Source organism: Perognathus longimembris, chromosome 13 (genome assembly GCF_023159225.1).
Source record: "Perognathus longimembris pacificus isolate PPM17 chromosome 13, ASM2315922v1, whole genome shotgun sequence".
Lineage (NCBI taxonomy): Eukaryota > Metazoa > Chordata > Mammalia > Rodentia > Heteromyidae > Perognathus > Perognathus longimembris.
The window spans coordinates 45,249,847-45,260,475 of NC_063173.1; the positions used below are offsets into that span (position 1 = coordinate 45,249,847).

At 38.5% G+C, this 10,629-nt stretch overlaps 1 pseudogene; it reads right to left on the minus strand.

Annotated features, from left to right (window-relative positions):
- Positions 1 to 1,663: 1,663 nt before the first annotated feature.
- Positions 1,664 to 10,214, minus strand: LOC125362474 (annotated as a pseudogene).
- Positions 10,215 to 10,629: the final 415 nt, after the last annotated feature.

The following is a 10,629-nucleotide window of genomic DNA, read 5'->3' on the forward strand; positions in this document are numbered from 1 at the left end:
ATGGAGTAATTATTGTGTTTACGTGTATGTGTGTCTATGTTGTGTATGTGCTTGTCCAGGGACTTGACTCAGGGCTTAGGCACTCTCCCTGAGTTTTCTTGTATAAGACTACCACTTAAACCAAAACTCCACTTTCAGCTTTTGTGGTGGTTAACTGGAGATATGAATCCCTTTGAAATTTCCTACCTAGGCTGGCTTCAAACCACCATCCTCAGATCTCAGCCTCCTGAGTAGCTAGGATTATAATCATGAAACACTAATAGCCAGCACCAAATAATTATTTTTATTTTCTTGTACTCTGATAATTTTTTTACTCTGCTTGGGCTCAGGCTTTGATATCATGGGTCATGCTTCCAGAATCTTCCACCACTGCCCAAGTAGATGGATGGCTTCCTCATTCCATTTGGTTTCTGATAGCCTTTAGTGAGTCACCACCACTATTGTTCCTTAATGTTCAGCTCCATAAAGAAAGGAGTAAAGTAAAGAAGGAAGGAGGAAGTAAAGAAAGGGAGAAAGGAAATAAGTTTAGAAAAGAGTCAATAGCTTGGAATTATTCAGCTCTGAATTGAAACTGCAAGATTATAATGTCTTTGCCAGTTGTTCAGACATTCAGTTATATGAATTAGGATTTCCTGCCTATATCTGTAGAAAAAAGTCTCATGACTATAACAAAGGCTGAAAATTCCCTAAATATTGTAAGCACACCATATAATATATATACATACATCATATATATGGTACATTGTATATGTTATATATAATATATTACTTTTATATATACATATATATAATTTGTTCTTTATTAACCAGCCAATAGTTTTAATTTCTGCATCCATAACTGAAAGTGATAAATATGGGCTAAATTACCTTAAGGAGTTGGGATAAAATAAAATTGCACACATGAAAATAACTTCATAAAGTGAAAATCAACCAAAAATATAAGAGTTGCATGCTGTCCTTATTATTCATTGTTGATTTTTGTACAGAGTTATCATTGAGAGATAATAAATGAAAAACCAATAGCTAAATAAAACATTTGTAATTTCATTTCTTCTTTATGTACTTGTTAATCTCTCTTATTTTTAAAGAGTATATACCTTACATAATACTTTTATACATATCTCTATGAAGAATAAAATATCAAGGCCTTATATTTCCCTTTACTGGACACATAGCATTAGGACAAGTCTTAGGCAAATGCCTGCAGATACCTTGGTCTTAGACAAATGTATGCAAATCACATTTAAATATCTCATTTAAATCTCATAACAAGCCAAAGTTGCATTATTCCTTCTGTAGTCTCTTCTCTGTGGGAGATTGTATAGATAAGAGTTAATGCACCCATCCCTCTAGGCATTATACATAATAAACATACCATAAACAAACACTACAGTTATTACTCTTGTGGCATCATGTGGGGGGAGAAATTTCATTTCTTTTATAAATAGGGAAGCTCTAAGCTAAAAAGACTAAATGCTTTGATGTAGTTACAAGGTCAGATTCATTTACTTTCTTGTGGCCCTTTTAGACTCATACATGTTTATTTGAAAACAATCCCCAAAGATCAGAAAACCTAGGCTCTACCTCTGATAATTAAGCTCAGTTTTGTTACAATTTGAAACTCAAGGGTAAAGAGGTATATTCTACAGTGACTTTTTTTTTAATGCTTAATTTTTTTATATCCACATATTATTTCTTGGCATTAGTTTTCAGTGATAAAGTGCTATCTTTATAATTCTCAGGAAACAATTACAATAGAATGGAAAATAAATCATAAGTATCCTCTATAATAGGTGTTCATTTCTGTAAAAACTTGAAAACATTTACTATAAATAGTTCTATAAACAAAGTGGGCCAAAAATCTCAAAAATTTTAGTATGTATTTTTAAAGATCAAAAGCCAATAAATGTAGAAGTTGACGGGGAAGAGAAAAATGTTAACAAAGTATCTGAACTTTTCTCTTCCCAAATATCAAACATTTCACATATTCCACTGTTTTCAGTGTAGCTTGTGAAACCATAGAATTCTGATTTCTCTCCACTAGTCTGAAATAAGTCCAACAAAGACTGTACTGGCGAAGTACAAATTCTCTTTGCTTCTTGTACAGTAGGAAAGTCAGTTTTCTCATCTAGTTCAGCATTTGGTTGCAGATTTTCTTTTTTATTTCGTTCTAATACTATTCTCACATTTTGATGGATTCTATCCGAGGGCAAATCATCAGTACTGTTGTTGTCAAATGCACTGGGTTCTCCATGACTACAGCATGGAGACTTAGTCTTTATCCTTAGGTACTCTTGTGAAGTGTTCACGGCCGACAGATCACAATCAGACCTGTTTGTCGAGTGAAGGACCTGTTCTTACAGATCTTTTGATGGAAAAAGATCACATTTGATTTTCTCTTTGGTTGAAACACACTATTATCTGTATTGAAATGAGAAACTTCTACATATGAATGTATCCTAGTTGGACAATGATCTTCTAAGTCATTTTCATTTACAATTAATCTATGTTCAGATGTGTTAAAAATGCAATCTTGTTTATTTTTGTATGGAGATAGCTGTGTAAAGTTCTGTTTTATGTCATTTTCAGTTCCAGTACTTTTTCATTCAGTTCTGGGTATTCTTAGAGAAACTTCTGGAGTTGAATCAAGCAATAGTTGCTCTGGGCTGCACTCTCAATTGCCAACTTGCTAGCACCGTCATCTGTTTCTGTGTGAGTCTAAGTCAGTTGGCCAACAAGAGGAACTAAAAGGAGATTCAAAAAAATAGAAAAGCAGCAGAAATCCATAAACTCAAGAGGTCATGATGCTTGCTTAAAGAACCTGTTCTTGACTTGTCAGTCTTCTAAAACTTTCCTCACAGCACTCTGCTCTACTGTCACAGTAGCCAAGCAGAACTTACCCTGGACCCCTCTTTGTAGTAGGTGCAATTCTCTAACATCTCCCAATGATCTCATGCCCAACTCATGCCAGCACTTTGGTCTGAAGGGGTCTTTTAGTGCGAGCCCACCTCTCAGAGCCCACCTCTCAGCTCCTACATCATTTCAACATTTTCATATGTGCTGGTGTCTTTATTAAAACTTTACTTCTACCAATTTTGGCACTGTTTTTCTAAAACCTCTTTAAGAATACCTTTAGAAATACATTTAAGCCCTATCCTTTTCTTTCTTCCTTCCTTCCTTCTTTCCTTCCTTCCTTCCTCCCTCCCTCCCCCTCTCTCTCTTTCTTTCATGGTACTGAAGATTGAACTGAGAGCCACACTTCCATCTCTTAACCCTCCTATAGTTACATGTTATTTTGTTTTTCGGAACTACTTGGAGATTCTTTTTTTTTTAATCACTTTCACATGTAAATCCTATTTTGCTTGAGACATGAAACATTGAGAGTCAGTAAAGGACATTCATTCATTCATCCATTCCATTTCCATTCTATACCAAACTGTGGAAGAAACAGTGGTGACACAGCCCTGGTCTCAGGGAACTTACAATTTATTGGAGGGGGGAAAAATGACATGAGTTACATATTTGGGCAAGGCAATCTAAAATGTCTACTGTAACGTGTGCTAAGAAGCAATTCCCTGTACTCTGCTAGCCCTGGGATAGTTTCACTCCTCAGTGACTTTGGGATTTCTCTGAGAGCAAGTAATGGAAACAGAAGGAAAAGAAACCATTAATTAAGATGGATAGAAAGGATAGCATTTGCTAAGAGTACTGGAAGAATACTTTGGTAAGGAGCCAGGATGGAAAGAACAGTAACTAGGAAGCACTAACAGCATGCAGCTAGTACAAGGTAGTAGTGATGGGCAGAGTGAGGAGGCTGACTGCATGTCATGAAGGGGGAAATCTCAGACTAGGTAGATTTGTGTAAGCCATGTTAGCATTTTTTTTCTTTTATCTTGAAAACCACCAAAATCCATTGACCATTTGCAGGCAGGAGGATGTTTTCATAATCAGAATATATTCAAAGGTCACTCTGACTGACTAGTAAGGAATTGATTGAAGAAGAAGAATTGTGGTTATGACCAACATAGCCACCTTTTTTCATAAAGGTCAATATGAAAAATAAGATGATGAAATCAAGACACATTCAAAATGCAAATTAACATGACAGGATATTGTATTGATTGTCAGGAATATGGGAGAGGGAGGGACAAAGGATTTATGGGAGATTTCTGGATTGGACAATTAAATTGATGGTGGAATGATTCACTAAATAAGGAACAAGAGGGGTCAGATTTCAGGGGTGAGTTCATGGAGGTAAGTACATTCCAAATATTCAAGACAAGTAGGCTGGATATCTATCAAATATCATTGAAAATGAATACCCAAAGATCAGAGATACAAAATTCTTTTTTGTCCATTTTATAAGATTTGTTTCATCAAGTACTGAGACTCAATTCCAACTGTCCAGATCAGAAATTCACTTGAATTCTTCCCTCCCCCCACAGGTTCTAGGGCTTGAATTCACAGCCTGGGTGCAGTTCCGGAGCCTCTTTGTGCTCAAGAATAGCACTCTACTATATGAGCCAGAGCAGCACTTCCAGCTTTTTCTGAGAAGTTTATTGGAGATAAGAATCTCACAAACTTTCTTTACCTGGCAAGCTTCAAACCACAATCCTCAGGTCTCAGTGAAGTAGAGTGGGGGTTCGCTACAATGAAACAGGGTTCCCCCCAAGGGAAGGGATTCCTGGTTCTCCCAAGAGTCCACCACACAGTCTCCAGCTACAAGGTGACAAAAACACAGTTTTATTGGGGAAGTAAAAAGTGAACAAAAAGTGAACCGACAGGCCTTGGTCGCAGCCCGGACTCGGGAGCCAAAACTGCCGACCACGTGTGGAGCCCAGACTTGGGAGCTGGGCTTGTACACACCTGGGCGGCCCAGACTCGGGAGCTGGGACCGCCCCCGTGTGGCCTTCCAGCCTGGTTATAAGGCAAACATCACAGACAAACTTGTCACACGCAGGTGACCAATGAAGATACAACACTTACAGAGCATGCTAGGCCGCACGCAGGTGGCCAATAGAGTTACAGTCTGTCTCATAATATTCATTTGAACTAACCTATCATTCTGGTTAGAATTGACGCATGGATTTGGCGGGGCACACATGATGCAGGCGGATATGCCTATTCATAGCTGGTTTCCTTGAAGCTCCCAAGCCTCAGGTGGTTAATCTACATAACTTATCATAATAAAGAGGAGGACACAGGTTCCCTTGAAGCTCCCAGGCCTCAGGTAGTCAATCTACATAGTAAAGGGAGCTTCCTTGAATAGGGTGGGGGAGGGCTTAATGGAGATGGAGTTGGCTTCTGCTCTAATCTGAGCTGGAGTCAACCTGAAGTCCCTCCACAGCTATTGATGGCCCTGGGCAGATCTGGCCTCCCCACTACACTCAGCCTCCTGAGTAGCTAGGATTACAGGTATGATCCACTGGCACCCCACTTCACTTGAATTCTTGATTATCTGTTAATGACAAAGTTAAAGGGAGAAATCAATTATGATGGGATTCATCCTGGTAGTCTTATACAGGAAAACAAATATAGTATAGAATATTTTCTTGGAAACTGCAAGAATACTCACTGGCAAAATAAAAAGAGAAAAAAATCCCAGTATTATCAGAGTGAGCCAAACTCTGAGAGAAGGCACAGACTGTGAGAACTGGTCAGAGGAAGAAGTGATATTTTTGTTAGCCTCAAAGACTAAAACAGCTCAATTCACAAGAAACTGCCAGAACATATTGATTACACCAACTAAAAATAAAGAAACCAAGTAGAAAAAAAACTTATCATAAACATTATTTTATTTCAAATGCTTCCCTAAATAGTAACTTATTTGGGGAATGGAATAGGAGTCTTATTTTACCCACCCTAGCGTATTTGGTAAGAAACACATTTTTTGGCAGACTGAGACACATTAGTAGTATGGACAATTGAAAGTGTGATCTCATGTAGATGGAAACTATGTTAGGTTGTATATAATTAAAATTTTGAATTCTTTTTACACAAGATCTTCTCAATGGCCTTTAATTGATATTTAAATTTTAAATCAGGGCTATAGCTGTTGCTATAGTTTGGATCTTAATGGTCCCTCAAAGTTCATGTGGCAAAGGTTTGCTCCCCAGGCAGGTGCTATTTGGAGATGATGGATCTCTTAGGAGATGAGACCTACAAGAAGATTTTGGGGTCCCTGGGGGTGTGCTTTGGAGGGTTTTGTGGGATCTAGGTCTCTTCCTCTATTTCATTTCCTGGAGCAAGGACTGTGTAATACATCTCCAAATGTCATGTCTGAATCACAGAAGTGAGGAATACTTTACATGGTAAAAAAAAAAAAAAAAAAAAAAAGCGGGGAGTGTGGAAGTACGAATAACTGCAACAAAGATGGGACATGGGGGACGTGGTTCTGTGAGAAGACACGTGCTTTATTTTTGGGGTGTCAGGGTTATATAGGGTTAGAGATCAATTCATAAATCTAAGAGCAAAACAGAACGATTTACAGCTCCATTCACACCGAGGATGGCATTGTAACAAAAGATCAGATTAGCAAAAGTAAAGCTTTAATTAGCTTCCGAAAAACTCGATTGTCTTGACAATGGAATTCCCTAATACTGGAGTAGTTGGGTAGACAATACAACCCGTGAAAGCCCTTCTCCAGAATAGTTGGGGCAAACAATACAACCCGGGAATTTTCTACGGAAGGAGAACCTCATGACAAAAGTGGCTTTCTTTAGCCAATCAAACAGGAAATCCCTTAGTAGGAGTTTTCCCCACTGGCCCTTAGGTGTTCCAGGAAAGGAGTCGGAATTTCATGCTGAGGCCAAATTCCCCCACTGGTCAGCGGAATGTCCTTCCACAGTGGGGGTGGGGGTGACTTTGCAGATGTGATTAAGCAAAGAATCTCCACATTGGGAGATGATTATGAAATATCTGAGTGAGATCAATGTAATCAGGGCGTGAACATGGGCCACTCAACTCTTCTCTCACACCTCTTGAGGACCTTTTTTCGATTGGCAGCCTGGGATAAGGCTTAGGTTTTAGGTTAATCTAGCACAAAAATCTATTGTCTCAATCTATAGCACAAAAACCAGGGTTGAAACTTCCCCATGGAATCGGATCACACATCTCACACCTTGCATGATCTGTTCATTCCAGCTCCATTCAGGGAAGGCTAAAACAACGCCCCACTACTTCCTGTCAGCCTGCTAAGCAAGAAGCGGGCACTGCTCTTCCAGATGGGTCCTCATGCAAGCCTATGAATGGACATCCAGGCTCTGCTACAGTAAGACTCCTCACAGAGGCCAAGAGGAGGATACACCGACACCTCATTCAAAAGCACCAAGCTCAGCTTTCAATTACCTCTGCCCTCCATGCAATAGATAACTAGAACCTGCTAGAAAGGCCTCCCCAGAGTACATGAGTAGACCACATCAGACAGTATCTCCTCCACAAAACTCTGCCTCTACCTTCCTCTGTGCTAGCTTAATAATAATAATAATCAGTACTAATAATAGCTAATGTTTGCCATTGTCATTACAGTATGATCCCATTTTCACATAATTAAAGAAGGCCAAGAAGTTTGCCATTTACCCAGGCTCCCACTGGTAGCAGAACCAGAATTTGAACCACATCTCTTTAATCCTAGAAATCACTCTCTGGTAAGCATTATGCAACCCCTTTCCCACATTCATTCATAGTTCTACTTCTCACTCTTAGTCGTAATTTATTCATCTTAGTCTGACAGCTTGAGGGCAGGTGTGGAGTCTTATTCTCCCACTTCAGGCACTAGCAACACAAAACAACAATAGCAAAGAAATAGCAAGCCAGAGCAGTATTCAATGTGATGAGATATTTCAAGAGCATCTTATGGTAAACTCAGCAGGTCCTCTCAACAGTGCCTGTACTATAGAGCTGCAGATATCTTTGTGGATCACCAGGGACACTGAGAACTATGGACTCAGTCTACTTTTTCATCTGTTACTTTGTCTGTGAGATCATCAAGCAAATATCTGCAGGTACACATTTTAACCCTTTTGGGTCAGTGGCATTTTATTGCCTTACTTTACCAAACAAGTACCCTGTTCATGGAATACAGAGTCCATGCACAAGCCTGGTCTAGTGTACCAGACAGAAAAAAATCCCAACTTTTGTGGTCTGTGCTTTTCTTATCTTTATTACCAGAATACCATTTATCACTGCCATCAACTCTTGAGGTTTTCCATAAATGTTTAATATGACTTGAATTTCTTTTTTAAGAGTAGCACTTGCTTCAATTATTTAGAATATCATTTTGCTGCTCTTAGGTGCCAGAAGCTGTAAACTACACAAGGGCCTAAGATAAAAACAACAACAAAGGAGTCAATGAAGGCAAAAACTGGTTGGCCATTGGTTATCTGGCACTGATGTTATTTCAATATTGTCATGAAAGACAGAAAGCTCTATAGTACATTTTACAAAACTGATTTTGCATAGAATATATGCTTACATTAGAAATTCTTTGGCCTGGTGAGTTTGAGAAAGCCTGACTTAGAGAGCAAAGCCAGATTCTTTGCTACAGGACTTCTTAGAACACTTAGCAGGATGTAAGATATCCTGATTCTTCTAGCCACATGTGGGATAAAGAGAGAAATTGTGATATGCAATCAAATAGTATAAATAATTTACTAAACAAGTGTAACTGAAAGCTATTCTGAATCTAGTAAATCTACTTATTCAGTAAGTGTCAGTACTAAGGATCACACTTTATCGGAAGAAAATTATGTATATGACTAGTTATGAAGACAGTATCTTGGTTAAGGATGAATAGATCAAGAAGCTAGACATATTGGATTTTATATCTCCATTATCAGATATCATTGATCAGATCAAAGATTGATGCACAGGATTTGGTCTGCAGAGACAAGCAAACTACCCAAATGCCAGGTTACATCCCTCAGTCACTACTGAAAATTGAGGAAGAGACATCAAGGCTAGGAACTCTACCAGGGCTATCCACCTCTAATCAGACCTGCTCCTAGTACTTTTGGGTCAAGCCTGACCAAATCCAATTTGACTCTGGTTTGCAGTACCACAAGAGGCGTATTATCCACAGTACAGCTTTGCTAAGGGAAAGTGATCAGTAATAGAAAAGTGTCAAGAATATAATTTTCTCCAGATTTACTTTCCTCTAGTCCTTTCAGTATAGTCAATGCAAGATCCACTTTACTTGTTCAGTCTTTCCTCTTGCCTAGTGAGAAGTCTTGAGGCCAGTATCTACACCAAAGATTTGGTCAGAGCCAGCCTCATCTATACCAAGAAGCTCTAGAAACTTCTGATTTTAGAGTGAACATTTAAGGTCTCCATCATTACTCCCAATTCCTTATGCAACTTCTTAAAACACTTCTTAAAACACTTCACCACATAGCAATAACATAGCAATAGACTTTCTCTCTCAGATGCATATGTAGTTTTTGTGTACACATATGTACATATGGGCATGTTCACACATATACACATCTATGCACATATATGTGTCATGTTTACTATCAATGCCTGTGTCCAGCCTCCTGTGCCTCTTACTTACACCTCTCACATAGCTAAGATGACAGGCATAGGCCACAGTACTCAGCTTGTGTATTGGGATGGGGCCATGATATACTTTTTTTTTTTTTTTTTTTTGCCCAGATGGCCCTCAAACAACCTCGCTTCTGATGTCAGCCTTCTGAGTAGATGGGATTTCTGGCATGAGTCACTGAGCACAGTGTGTGTGTGTGTGTGTGTGTGTGTGTGTGTGTGTGTGTGTGTGTAATAGATAATATAATACATCTGTATAAACACATGTATATATGTATGTATAAGTATTTATATGCATATGTATATAATTCCAAAAGTCAAATTATGAGTACAATGCGTCTTGATCCATGTCAACTTTTCTATCATTCTCCCCCATTTTCCCTCTCCCATCCCTACCTTCAAGTGACACAGTCCAATTTTTACATAATATACATTGATTGGAATGACTGCCTTTTCTCACCCTTTCTCCCTACATTTTTAACATGATGGAGAAATCCAACAGACCCAGGCAGAAAATTCTACAGAAAAACTTACCCCATTGCCAGAATGTTCACTGGCAGATCTGTCCAGTGGCCGCTACTTTGCCCATTGTTACATTCATTACATCTCCCCCAGAAAGCTGAAAAAGCATCCCGGCTCAGCCCCTCCTGTCCTGCCCGAATCAAGTTATTCATGCTGGTTTCACAATCTATTTATTGTTTCACCTCAGTCCCTCATTGGCATATCTATTTCTTATTAATCGGAATTAACATATTTTACAAATTGTTCTGGTAGCAGACTAACCAGTATTCCAGATTTATAGAACTCACCTCACTTCCTAAATATTACATTTGGCAAAGCATGTGTAATTTTTCTATAAATACTAAAAAATCAGTAACTGCTGCCAGAAATCCTATATTTGTTCAAATCCCAGGCAAGATAAACAATGAAGAGAAACAGGATTCTCTTTTTAAAATTCAGAAATAAGGCAGATTTGGTTGCTTATTCTTTTTGAAGTTTCCACAGTAATCAGTAATCAGAGGCCCAGCATATTTTCCTTATTCTTTCTTCTGTTGAATTTTTATTACATTTTATATGTTCCTTTAAATG